The sequence below is a fragment of the Neomonachus schauinslandi genome, chromosome 13 (assembly GCF_002201575.2).
Source record: "Neomonachus schauinslandi chromosome 13, ASM220157v2, whole genome shotgun sequence".
In the NCBI taxonomy this organism is placed as follows: domain Eukaryota; kingdom Metazoa; phylum Chordata; class Mammalia; order Carnivora; family Phocidae; genus Neomonachus; species Neomonachus schauinslandi.
Genome location: NC_058415.1, coordinates 6,178,797 through 6,191,779, shown reverse-complemented (window position 1 = coordinate 6,191,779; position 12,983 = coordinate 6,178,797).

Below are 12,983 nucleotides of genomic sequence, written 5' to 3'. Positions count from 1 at the left end.
TTGCCTGAGTCAGTAAGTAGCAGACCTCAGATTTCCACAGCTGTCACCCACAGTCCTTTTAGAATAAAGTCTAGAGCTGTGTTTTGCTTTAAGAAATTCATTTAGAAAACATTTAGGAAGCACCCATGTGCCAGGCAGTGATTGAGCAAGACAAAGAACCTCTCTTCTAGGAGCTCATAGTATCATGGGGAGATTGATAAGGAAATTCATTATTACAGTTTAATGCAGTGTCATAGCATAAGGTGTTGGAGGAGAATGACGACATGAAGAGGAGAGTCTAGAAAGGCTGCCAAAGGGAGGGCATGCCCTGGACAGCCCGTCAGTGTGTTCCCTGGAAGGTGAAAATACATTTTTTTTTTTAAGATTTTATTTATTTGACAGAGACACAGTGAGAGAGGGAACACAAGCAGGGGGAGTGGGAGAGGGAGAAGCAGGCTTCCCACTGAGCAGGGAGCCCGATGCAGGGCCCGATCCCAGAACCCTGGGATCATGACCTGAGCCGAAGGCAGACGCTTAACGACTGAGCCACCCAGGCACCCCTGAAAATACATTTTAATCAAAGTGATTTTAATTTATGGGGGTAAGTCAGTATTTTTAAAAATTGTGGAAAATAACTCTTGAGTTCCTTTTCTATCATTGTATTTATGTCTGATTTATTTGCCTTTGCCATGCAATCTGATGCTTATGTATATGGTGTTGGTATTGTTCAGCAGTTCTCTCTTTTTTTATTTAAGTGCTGCTAAAGTTTGAATTCAAAGCTTTCCATGATTCAAAATTCAGAAGGTCCAAGAGAAGACATTAAAAAGTCCCCATTCCATCCTCCTAGCCATTGGATTTCCTTTCCAGAAGCAGCCACTCTTGTCTTTTGTTTTTGTAGTCTTCTAAAGATAGTCTATGAATATATGTAGATATATATATATATATATATAAAGTATATTTTTTATTCACATAAGTGGTAACACACTATTCGCCTGCTGTGCACTTTGCTATTTTTATTTAATGTATTATATCTTATGGGACCATTGGAACAAATGTGAAGTTCCCAGGGGCCAGGCCCTGTGCCTTGTTTATTTCTAGATCAGCATTTCCATAGCCTGTTAGTATCTTTTATAAGACTTAGTACATGCTAAGTATGTACTTCATCGACATTTGGACAACCAGCATTTGTTGACTGATTGCTCTATGACTGAGTTTGGATTTGGTTTATTTTGCATTTCCCAAAGTGAGACCATTGGGTTCTCCAGGGTACACTGGGTCAGCCTACTCCTAAAGGATGACTTTATTACTAATTCTGCATGATAGAATCATGTCTGGAACTTGTGTTTTTTCCTATCTGTTTTCTCTTGAGTAAAAGAACTAGACTTTGATTTTGCAGGTGTAAAAAGACAGGGGTGGGTTTTTTGTTTTTGTGTTTTTGGAAATTCCAGTAATGTACCTTGACTCTCGCCTCTGCTAGAAAAGGCCATGAGCTGTGCCTGAACCCCTTAGTCTGACCAGTTCTCATCACTACATAGATCTAAGATGTTGCATTTCAAAGGCTTTGAGGTTCCCATGCCTCCCAGCGTATTCCTGCTCTCTTGGCCAAACGTTTACCTGGTTTATCGACAAAGAAAACCTTTGTTTTGCCACATGTCAAGGCTGAAGAAACAGAATCTCCAACAGAACTCTTTCTGTTATCTTTTCGTACATGTTTATCTCTACAGCATCCCTTGTTTGTATGACAATATCCTTTGTGTGACGTATAAGGAGCATTCTGGCTGAGCAGGAATACAGTCTATTCATTCCATTCCTAAATGTTAATGCCCTCTTACGGTGTTGGATTTGTAAGGCACTTTATCTCCTTGTCTTGTGTTTCACTCTAAATGACATATGCAGAGAGGATATTTAGTTCTGCATTTTAATTGTCATTGTTTACACCTGCATTAATTTAATAAAATATTATTTATTTTGTTCCTTGGTGCACCAGCATGTCCACTGTCTTGTTTTCTGGGCTTTATAAAACCACACCCAGTTTAATGTCCCAGTGGAAAAAGTACTGGGAATATCTGCAGCTACCTTCCTAGTTCTTTACTTCATGGTTGCTGTTTATGCAGCATACTCTTAGTTCTGTGCGAATACCGAAAAAATATTTTCGGTAAATACCGAAAAAAGTATTTTCTTCAAAAGAATGTATTGAAAACTTTCCTTCCCTCTTACTCTATAGCTTCTTTTAGGACAACACCAAGAAAAGAGTCAAAATCGTGTTGTACAAATTGGAGATCTGAAGGAGGGAGGGTGAGAGAGAAGGAGTGGTCCCCAAGACAGCTCTGAGGAAACAAAGGGACTTTCCTCTGAGAGAGGACTGTTCTCAGATCAGTAAGCATGGATATGCAAGCCAATGCCTATAAAGCTGGATGTATTCCAGTCTTCACATTCTGAAAAGGAAGTGAGATGTCTAGCATGAAGTCAAGAAGAGCATTAAGGCCTGGTCTCGGGTGGGACCATAAAAAGATGTATAGATTTAAGACAAACATGACAACATTTATCATTCATGGAAGTGTAGGACTCTTAATTGCTGAGTCATCAAGCTCACTTTAAAGAGACTTGTGATCATGTCTCTGAATCAGACACTCAAAAGGTGATGATGACTATTCCTAAGAATATATGTTGGATTCTAGATGTTTTTAAAGAAAGAATATCAGTATCTTTGTAGAAAAGATACTTACTGCCTAACTGAAGACATGCTACATATATTCAAGAAGAATTAAGTAATAATTCAAGTGCTAGAGAATATGAGAATTTAAGGAAAATGTCTCAGGACAGTGAGAAGAGAGGACAGCCAATGTTATAAAGTAGGGGAAGGGGGAAATCCCAGGTGCTAGGAGACTCACCAATGAGGCCAGATTCAGCATGGACCTGGGAGAATGGAGAAGACACCTACCTCTGATGGTGTGTTTTTAGTCCATGCAGGCTGCTATAACAAACTACCACAGAGCAGGTGGCTTATAAACAACAAATTTATTTCTGACCTTTCTGGGGACTGGGAAGTCCAAGATCAAGGTGCCAGCATGGTTGTATTCTGGTCAGGATCCTCCTCCTGGTTTGTAACTGGCACCTTCTAGCCATGCCCTCCCATGGCGAAGAGGGCAAGGGATCTCTGTGGGGTCTCTTTCCCATTCATGAGAACACTAATCCCATTCATGAGAGCTTCACCCTCATAATGTAAGAACCTTCCAAAGGCCCTATCATCTTAATACCATCATCTTTGGGGGTTAGGATTTCAGGATGTGAATTTGGGGGGACACAAACATTGAGACCATAGCATGTGAAGAGCAGCTTTTTAAATCATATTTATTGGGGTGCCTGGGTGGTTCAGTCAGTTAAGCATCTGCCTTCGGCTCAGGTCATGATCCCAGGGTCCTGGGATCGAGCTCTGCATTAGGCTCTCTGCTCAGCGGGAAGCCTGCTTCTCCCTCTCCCACTCCCCCTGCTTGTGTTCCCTCTCTCGCTGTGTCTCTGTCAAATAAATAAATAAAATCTTTAAAAAAATAAAATAAATCTTTATTTATTTATTTATTTATTATAGGATAAATGTAATGATAGAAGAAAATCTGTGATTCCTTACATTTTAGTGAAAATGTAAATTGGTGCAACCTCTGAAAAGAATAATTTGGCGATATCTATCAAAACTATACATGATCCAGGAATTCCACTTACAGAAATTCCCCCTACAGTTACAGTCTCACATGTGAAAAAGGACATATGTGTAAGGATTTTCATTGCAGCTTTGTTTATAATAGCAAAACACTGGGAATAACCCAAATGTCCATCAATAGGGAACTGCTAAAATGAATGGGGCGGCAGAATCCAAACAAGAGAATACTATATTAGACAGCCACATAAACAGATAAGGAACTTCTTTCAGTACTGATATGAAACAGATCTCTGAGATACATTTATTGTTAAATTAAAAAAGAAGGTATAGAAGAGTGCAGTGTGTTCACTTTGCACATTATATTAATAATGTATACAACGTTTATACTATGGACACTTTGTTTGCTAGGTACTTCGTATGTATAAAATGTATACTTAATTTGTATATTTTATATATATATATATAGTATATTATATCCTTCCAGATATAAATTTTGCATTTTTTGAAAGGGAAAAAATGTAGATACACATTTGCTTGTACATGCAAAAAATGTATATCTGAAAGGATGCATAAGAAGCTGTTTTTTTTTTAAGATTTTATTTATTTATTTGAGAGAAAGCATGAGCAGTGGGCAGGAGCAGAGGGAGAAGCATACTCTCTACTGAGCAGGGAGCTCAATGTGGGACTCAATCCCAGGACCCTGAGATCATGACCTGAGCCGAAGGCTGACACTTAACTGACTGAGCCACCCAGGTGCCCACATAAGAAGCTATTTAGACTGGTAGCTTTTGGAGTGGCATATTGGGTTCCTAGTAGGAGACTTTTACTGGTAGGACCTTTGACTTTTGAATCCTGTGAACATGTTACCTATTCCAAATAAATTATAATTTTTAAAGTCTGAGCACAATTATTTGCCTTACAGGAACGTTCAACTACTTGTAAGGAAATGATAACTCATTAATGTATAAGACCAAATATAAACATCAGAGGTGAGGGAGCTTAAACAACTGAATTCAACCACCACTGGATTTTTAATCTGGACTTGAACCCAACTGGACTGAATTATTTTTTTTCATTTACCTTTTCCCTATTTTTCACTGGTTTCACTCCCAATATAGCCTCAACTATGGGGAAGCATGATCAGTTTATTTATGGACTGTGATTTATGCACTGTGGATTTGGATCCACATGATAATAAATGATACTATTATAAAAAATGAATAGACCAAATCAACTCTTGTTTATGGTGCTATAGATATGAAATATGCTTCCATAGATACGAAATAACGAAAACATTTGGACCTTGGGGAAACTTGCTAGAATGATCCTAACATATGTATCCAGTCTGAGAACGAGTTTTAACCCAAGTGAAGTTTTTGCATAACTGCAAGGTGAAAGTTTTGGCCAGCATTTTTGGGGTTATTGGTGACTATCAAAATCCCCCAAACTTAGGCTTCCCCTTTCAGCATCTTGGCTTCTCCATGGGAAGCTTTGGCTATCTGCCCGAAGATCAAGCAGCCCGTCTTTGACAAGACACAAAAGCTGTTTTCACCTCAATGCTCTGCAGTTGTGAAAAATGAAAAAAAAAAAAAAAGAAAAGAAAAAGGCAAGATCACGGAGAAGTTACTCAAGAGACAACAAAATTTACATAAGTGAAACTGATTAGAAGAACTTTTTTGGCTGTGAGAATTAAAAAGCCACGTCAAGCCTGAATAATGAAAAAAAAACTGCTATCAGCAACAACAAATGACTGACAGTAGCCTCTATCTGTCAACCAGTCCTCTTAGCAAGGTTGGAATAAGTTACAAATGCTAACATATATGAGATCAAACAAAATGGTCTCCTTCTAGGACATTGAAGAGGCTCAGGGACTTTAAAACTGGATTAAAATGATTCAGGCATCTAGGAGAAAACTGAAAAACAAGGATAAAAACAACAAACCCTGTTTGTACCCACCACTGTTCTAAAAGTTGCTTCATTCTGGGTGACTATGGAAGGTAAAAAAAAAAAAAAAAAAATCTAGCTGTACTGAGAAATGTACACATTTTTGGGAAGAGTGAGAGGTTGCTTTAGAGACCTGGAGTCAGGCCCAAGTTCCAGTCTTATTAACTCTATGACTTTGGGTATGTAGTTTAACTTCAGTGAACCTGTTTCCTTGGGTAAAGTGGAGTGAGGTCTAAATGAGACTCTGTCTCCAATGTGCTTAGTAGAAGGCAAGGTGCAATCAGTTTGTGTATTGATAGTATCAATGCCAAGAAATGATTTATTAAATTAAGGTCCAAGAGCTATGAATCTAACCAGACTGGTATTGTTATGGATGACTTTCAAACCGTTTTTTAAATCGAAATTAATTTTCCAGGACACCTGGGTGGCTCAGTCGGTTAAGCATCTGTCCTGGGATTGAACCCCTAGGGCTCCCTGTTCAGCGGGGAGTCTGCTTCTCCCTCTCCCTCTCCCTCTGCCCCTCCCCCCACTAGTGCTCTCTCTCTCTCTCTCTCTCTCTCTCTCTCTCTCTCAAAATCTTTAAAAATAAAAAAATCAAGATTAATTTTGTATTTATTATTAAAATTTTATTTTTTAATTAAAAAATTTAAAGTTGAAATGTTTAATTTTTCCTTCTACAAAGTAAAATAACTGAATTAAAGTTGTGCTGGGTTGAAGGTCTAAGTTGGTCATCTTAATAATTTTGGAATTTTTCATTATGTTAAAATTAACTAGAATTTCTTTTCTTTTTCAATTTGCACATTTAAAATTCTGGCATTGATCCCTTTTTGATTCATCTGGGTTTCTCATGTCAGTAAATGCTGAGCTACCATAAAACAGAAATTATTTACATAGGATAATGTAACTTATTTAGGGACCATTTAGAAAATGTTTATTTGGATAGCTGTGTTTTGTTTTGTTTTTAAAGAAAGATGCTTCACACCTTGGTAATTTCAGAACAGACTGTTCTCTAGTGGAGAGCAATTCCTCTTTTTACACCTCAAGTCAAATATTTCTGTCTATTCTTCAGTCAAATTGAAAACAAAAGATAGCAAAACAATGACCCTGTGGTTGGTTTCTCACTAAACAGAACTGAGCACACTGCGAGAACTTGTCCTCTTTATTTGAACAAACATTCATTCAGTGCCTACTGTATCTGCTAGACTTTATGGAGAATGCAGAGAAGACCCCAAGATCCACGCTGTCCTTAAAAACACAAGGACTGAAAATACTATCCTAAGTTATGGGCGTAGCTCCTCCTCCTCCCAAAATAAAACAAAAGATACAAATAACAGTGTTAGAAAAGTCATTGAAGCACCAGAAAATAATTTAAGCAGTCTGAACTCAACCTTTTATTTTTTTTTATTTTTTAAGATTTTATTTATTTGACAGAGAGAAAGCACAAGTAGGCAGAGCGGCAGGCAGAGGCAGAGGGAGAAGCAGGCTCCCGGCCGAGCAGGGAGCCCAATGTGGGGCTCGATCCCAGGACCCTGGGATCATGACCTGAGCCGAAGGCAGCTGCCTAACCCACTGAGCCACCCAGGTGCCCCTGAACTCAACCTTTATACTCTCCACCACTGAAGTCGTATTTTATCAAAGCTTTGCAGTTATTTCATGTGTTGCGGTGCCTCATTGATCCTAACCCAAATGTGGTATTTCTGTGGTTTCATCGGTTCTAGTGCCATATCAGAGCACAAGAACATATGAAAGAGATTTAATAAATAGTATTAAGATTTTTAAAAATATTTACTGCATCTTGGGCAGTATTCCCCGTGCTTTGTGTGCATTGATTCAATTAGTCTTCCTAAAAAACTCTGTGAGGAAAGTACTGTTATCACCTCTTCTTGACGGTTGAAGAAATGGAGGAACAAAAAAAGTTTAGGTAACTTGACCAAAATCTTGTGTCTAGTAAGCTCTGGCCACAGGATTCAAACACACGTTGGCTTTGGAGCCATGCTGTTTAAACTCTGTACTACGCTACACCTGAGGAATTTATTGAGTCATGTTAATGAAGAGGTTGCAAAGATTGATACTGTTGGAGCAACATAGTACATTGACACCTACCGCGGCTGGACAATTCCAGAAGCAGTCTGACCTTTGTTTGCCTGCACGTTTTTGTTTTTCCAGGCAACGGGGGCTAATCCGACTAGTGTTGCTGTAGATATTCTAGTATATGTCTTTGATGAATCCTTGAACTTATTTCTGTTCAGTACATACCTGGTAAGTTCCATTGCTGAATCAATCATATATGCATACATACAAGAGAATTTCTGGGGCATAGTGTGGAAATGTTGGAAAATGTACCAATTTGCATTCCCCGGTCAGTGTATGGGAACTCCAGTTGCTCCACATTCTGGTGGATCTGTAGACGTATCAAATTATGGTTTTAGTTAACATTGTCCTGGTGGCTAATGGAGTTGAGCGCCTTTCCATATGTTTATCAGCCTTGTGGCAGTAAACTCATGAAGTGTCTTTTTAAGTGTTTTGTTCACTTTTTATTAGGTTGTCCATCATTGATTTGTAGGAATTCTTATCAGATTCTACATATAAGTCCTTTGTCAGATATATTCTCACACTGTGTGTTGTCTGTTCTTTCTCTTAATGGGGTCTTTTGATGAACAAAAAGCTCTTAATTTTACATAGTCCTATTTACCAGTTTTTCCCTTTATTTTTTTGTGGGTCCCATTTAAGCAAACTTTGCTTGCTCCAAGGTCATGCAGACCTCTTTCCATATTTTATTCTAAAATACTTATTTTTCACATTTAGATCTGCAGTCCTTCTGGAATTAATTTGTTTGCTTATCATGTGAGGTAGGGGGTCAAAGTACATTTTTAAAAAATCATATGGATAATCAGTTGTCCCTAAACCAGTTATTGAAAAGATTTCCCTCACTATATTGCAGTGTCATTTTTTATCATAAACCAGTTGACTGTATCTACATCTGTGTATGTATTTATCTATTCCTGGACTCTTCTGTTACGTTGATCGACTCATTTGTTTTGTTTTTGGAGGTTTTTTTTGGTCTAGAAAATGTTGTTAAAGCAGTATTAAATGAGTTTGAAATTTGCCTCTTGGGACTAGGACAACACTTGAGGTTGTGATTTCTCATCTTCTCATCTGCAGCCCTGGCCATGCTGTGGACGGCACCAAGGCTCCCATCCTGGGGGAATTTACATAATGAAAAGATACTGCATCTCTTTCTCCTACTGTCTTCCCTTCCCACTTTCACCCCAAATCTTTATTGTCTCTTTCTCTCTGAATGTGTTTGTCTCTTTATAAGTATAAAAGCATACTCACCACTTACTTTTTTATTGGATATCTTCTCTTCCTTGTGCATTATTTTAAAAGCAGATGAATATAGGATTTAATATATTTTTAAAAAATAAGGAAATTAAGTTACATTTATCTATGTATACTTAAATGAATTTTTTTCTACTATGAATTTCTAATTTTAGAAAAATATTTTGCTCTCTCACCCTGAAAAAAATGGGTATTTGAATTCTACAAGGAAGTGATTTTATTCCAATCTAACAATCACTATAAAATGATACATCCTTCCTAGGGCACCTGGGTGGCTCAGTCGTTAAGCATCTGCCTTCGGCTCAGGTCATGATCCCGGGGTCCTGGGATCGAGCCCCGCATCAGGCTCCCTGCTCGGCGGGAAGCCTGCTTCTCCCTTACCCACTCCCTCTGCTTGTGTTCCTTCTCTCACTGTGTCTTTCTCTGTCAAATAAATAAAATCTTTAAAAAAAAAATAAAATAAAATGATACATCCTTCCTATATAACTTAAACATCTGTAATAAAAAATAAATATTGCACATAACTACATTCATGGAATGTTTGTTCCTACAGCTACAATATTGTAGGATCAAATAAACTTTATCTCATATTCTCATGTTTGGAGTAGAGTCATGTAGCAATATGCAAAGCAAATTCCCTGTTGGGATGTCTGTTGGCCTCATGGGGCAATAACGTGACTAAAACAAAGACAGCGAGCCATGCCCATCATTTCCCCATTTCTGTTAATGCATTTTAGGTTCCCAGTCACCAGAACTAAAATACCAGGACCACATTTACTCCTCCCCTTTCCCCATAGTGGAGCTTCAATATTGATCTAATTCCCTTTCACAGATCTCTTGTTCGAACTATGTCTTTTGTGAACTCACTGTTACTCTTGGCCTTTACATCAGGATGTTCATATTGGCTGAAGCAATAGGAAGATCATTATCTTAAACAACAAGAAATACACAGGTAGAATGGCTCTGCCTCTGTTACCTGCAATTCTCTTGGCCCCACTCTACTGGGTGGTTGACTCTATACCCAAGCGTATATCAAGACTAGCTGTGGTATAGTTCCACACCCTGGTCACATGCCCACCCCGAAACCAATTGTTGGCAGGCATTTACCCAGGAGTCAGGGATGAGATCATCTTTCTCTGGGTCACATGAGGATAGATGCCTTAGCAAAATCAGGGCCTTGCCACCATGGAAGATGGGGGTTTGAATGACGGCAGACAACCAACAGTGTCTGCTCCAGACCCTAACCACTTCAGTTTGAATAACTGCAGCTTCCTCCTAATCATGCTCCCTGCCTTTTGTTTCTAGTCCCCATTTTCTCAACATGTAGAAGAAAGCCACTATAATTCTCCTTCAACGTATTTCTGTCATCCTAGCACTTTCTTAGTACTCTTCTGGTAGCTCCTCACTGAGTGAAGGATAAAGTCTGAACACCTTGGCCTCCCCATTTAAGATCCCCGCAATGAGCCTCCAGCCTATCCCTTTATCCTTCCTTCTCCCTACTCCCTTATAACAGGGGTGGGCATTTTTAAATTTTCTGTAAAGGGACAGGTAGTAAATATTTCTGGCTTTGTGGGGCACGTGATCCCTGTTGCAAGTAGTGATCTCTGTTGCCAAGTACTCAACTCGGCCTATTTTAGTGCAAAAGCAGCCATACACAATATGTAAACAAATGAGTGTGGCTGTGTTCTGATAAGACTTTACTTACAAAAACAGAGAGCACACCAGATTCAGCCCCCAGGCCACGCTTCGATAATCTCTTCCTTTTAAGAAACCCCTTACTCCTCTGGGCCTTAAACTGATATAAGCAACACCCCATTAGAGCCATGAAGAGGACAAGGATATGGTTTGAGGCAGTGCCCCACATGCAGGATATCTAGCAGGGTCTGGGCTTCACAACTGATACATCATCAAAATTTACTCTCGCAGCAAGACTTCTTATCAATGTATTAATTCAATTAGATCATGATACTGATTCAAAGATCAAAAGATCCAGTAGGGCTGTATTTCAGATCTTTTCCAAGCTGTGGTACACGGATTTGCTATACTAAGACAAATAAATGGGTTTATTTCTCTACCATGCAGATAATATCTGGCCAAGTCATCAGCTCAAGCTCTTCTTCCTACCCTCACTGGCAGATACACACCATAACTCATGCAATCTTTTTTTTTTTTCCATGATGCTATTGCTTTTTTTAAAAATTGTGGCAAAATATACATACCATAAAATTTACCATCTTAACCATTTTTAAGTGTACAGATATATTCATGTTGTACAATCACCACCACCATCTCCATAGCTCTTTTCATCTTAAAAATTGACACTTTATACCCATGAAATAATAACTCCCTATTCCCCACCTCACCTTGCCCCTGGCAACCACTAATCTACTTTCCGTCTCTATGATTTTGATCATTACGCAGAATCACATGGTATTTGTCTTTTGGTGACTGGCTTATTTCACTTAGCATAATGTCTTCAAGGTTCATCCAGGATGTAACATATGTCAGAATGTCTTTTCTTTTTAAGGTTGAATACTATTCCATTCAATGCATACACTGCTTATCTGTACATCGGCACCTACGGTCGCTTGCAAGGTTTAGCTATTGTTAATAATGTGGTCATGAACATGGATATACAAATATCTCTTTGAGACACTGTTTTCAATTATTTTCTGCATATATACTCAAAAGTAGAATTGCTGGATCATATGGTAGTCCCATTTTTAATTTTTTGAGGAATTGTCACATTTTTTTCCCACAGTGGCTGTTTATTTTACATTCCTACTAACAATGTGCAAGGGTTTCAATTTCTACACATGCTCACCAACATGTTATTTTCCTGGTTTTTTGGCAGTAGCCATTCTAGGGTATGAGGTAGTATCTTGTTATGGTTTTGATTTACATTTCCCCTATGATTAGTGATGTTGAGCATCTTTTCATGTGCTTATTGGCTATTTGTGTATCTGGGAAAGATTGGTATTAGTTTTATTTTAAATGTTTGGGAGAAACCACCAGTGAAGCCATCGGGTCCAGGACTTTTCTTTATTGGGAGATTTTTTTTTAAGATTTTATTTTGTTATTTATTTGAGAGAGAGAGAGAGCACGGGTGTGCAAGCAAGCAGTGTGGCAGAGGGAGAGAGAGAAGCAGACTCCCCGCTGAGCAGGGAGCCTAACACGGGACTCAATCCCAGGACCCTGGGATCATGACTTGAGCCAAAGGCAGATGCTTAACCGACTGAGCCACCCAGGTGCCCCTGTTGGGAGATTTTTGATTACAGTTTGAATCTCCTTACTAGTTACAGTTCTATTCAGATTTTCTATTTTTTCATAGTTTAGTTTTGGTAGATTTTGTTTCTAGGAATTTATCCATTTCATGGATGTTATCCAACTTGTTGGTATATAGTCGTTCACAGTACCCCTTTATAATCCCTTTTGTTTCTGTAGAATTAGTAGTAGTGTCTCCACTCTGATTTTTGATTTTAGTAATTCAAAACTTCTCTTTTTTTTCTTAGTTCGTCTAGCTAGAGGCTCGTCAATTTTGTTGATCCTTTCAAAGAAACAAATTTTGGTTTCATTTATTTTTTTTCTTAAGATTTTTTGTTTATTTATTTGACAGACAGAGAGAGAGAGAGAGAGCACAAGCAGGCGGAGCAGCAGGTAGAGGGAGAGGGAGAAGCAGGGTCCCTGCTGAGCAGGGAACCCCATGCGGGGCTCGATCCCAGGACCCTGGGACCATGGTCTGAGCCGAAGACAGACGCTTAACCCACTGAGCCACCCAGGTGCCCCTCATTTATTTTTTTTCTATTGGTTTTGTATTCTCTATTTTTTTTTTTATCTCTGCTCTAATCTTTATTATTTCCTTCCTTCTGCTAGCTTTGGGTTTAATTTGCTCCTCTTTTTCTAGTTCCTTAAGTTATATATAGTTGGGTCGTTGATTGGAGATCTTTCTGTTTTTGTTTTTGTTTTTTACTGTATTGAGTTACTTTTATTAGGGCAAGTGTGTCTATGTGCTGTAAATTATTTCACTTGCAAGCACGACTCGCTGGTGGGGTGTCTCCCTCTCCCG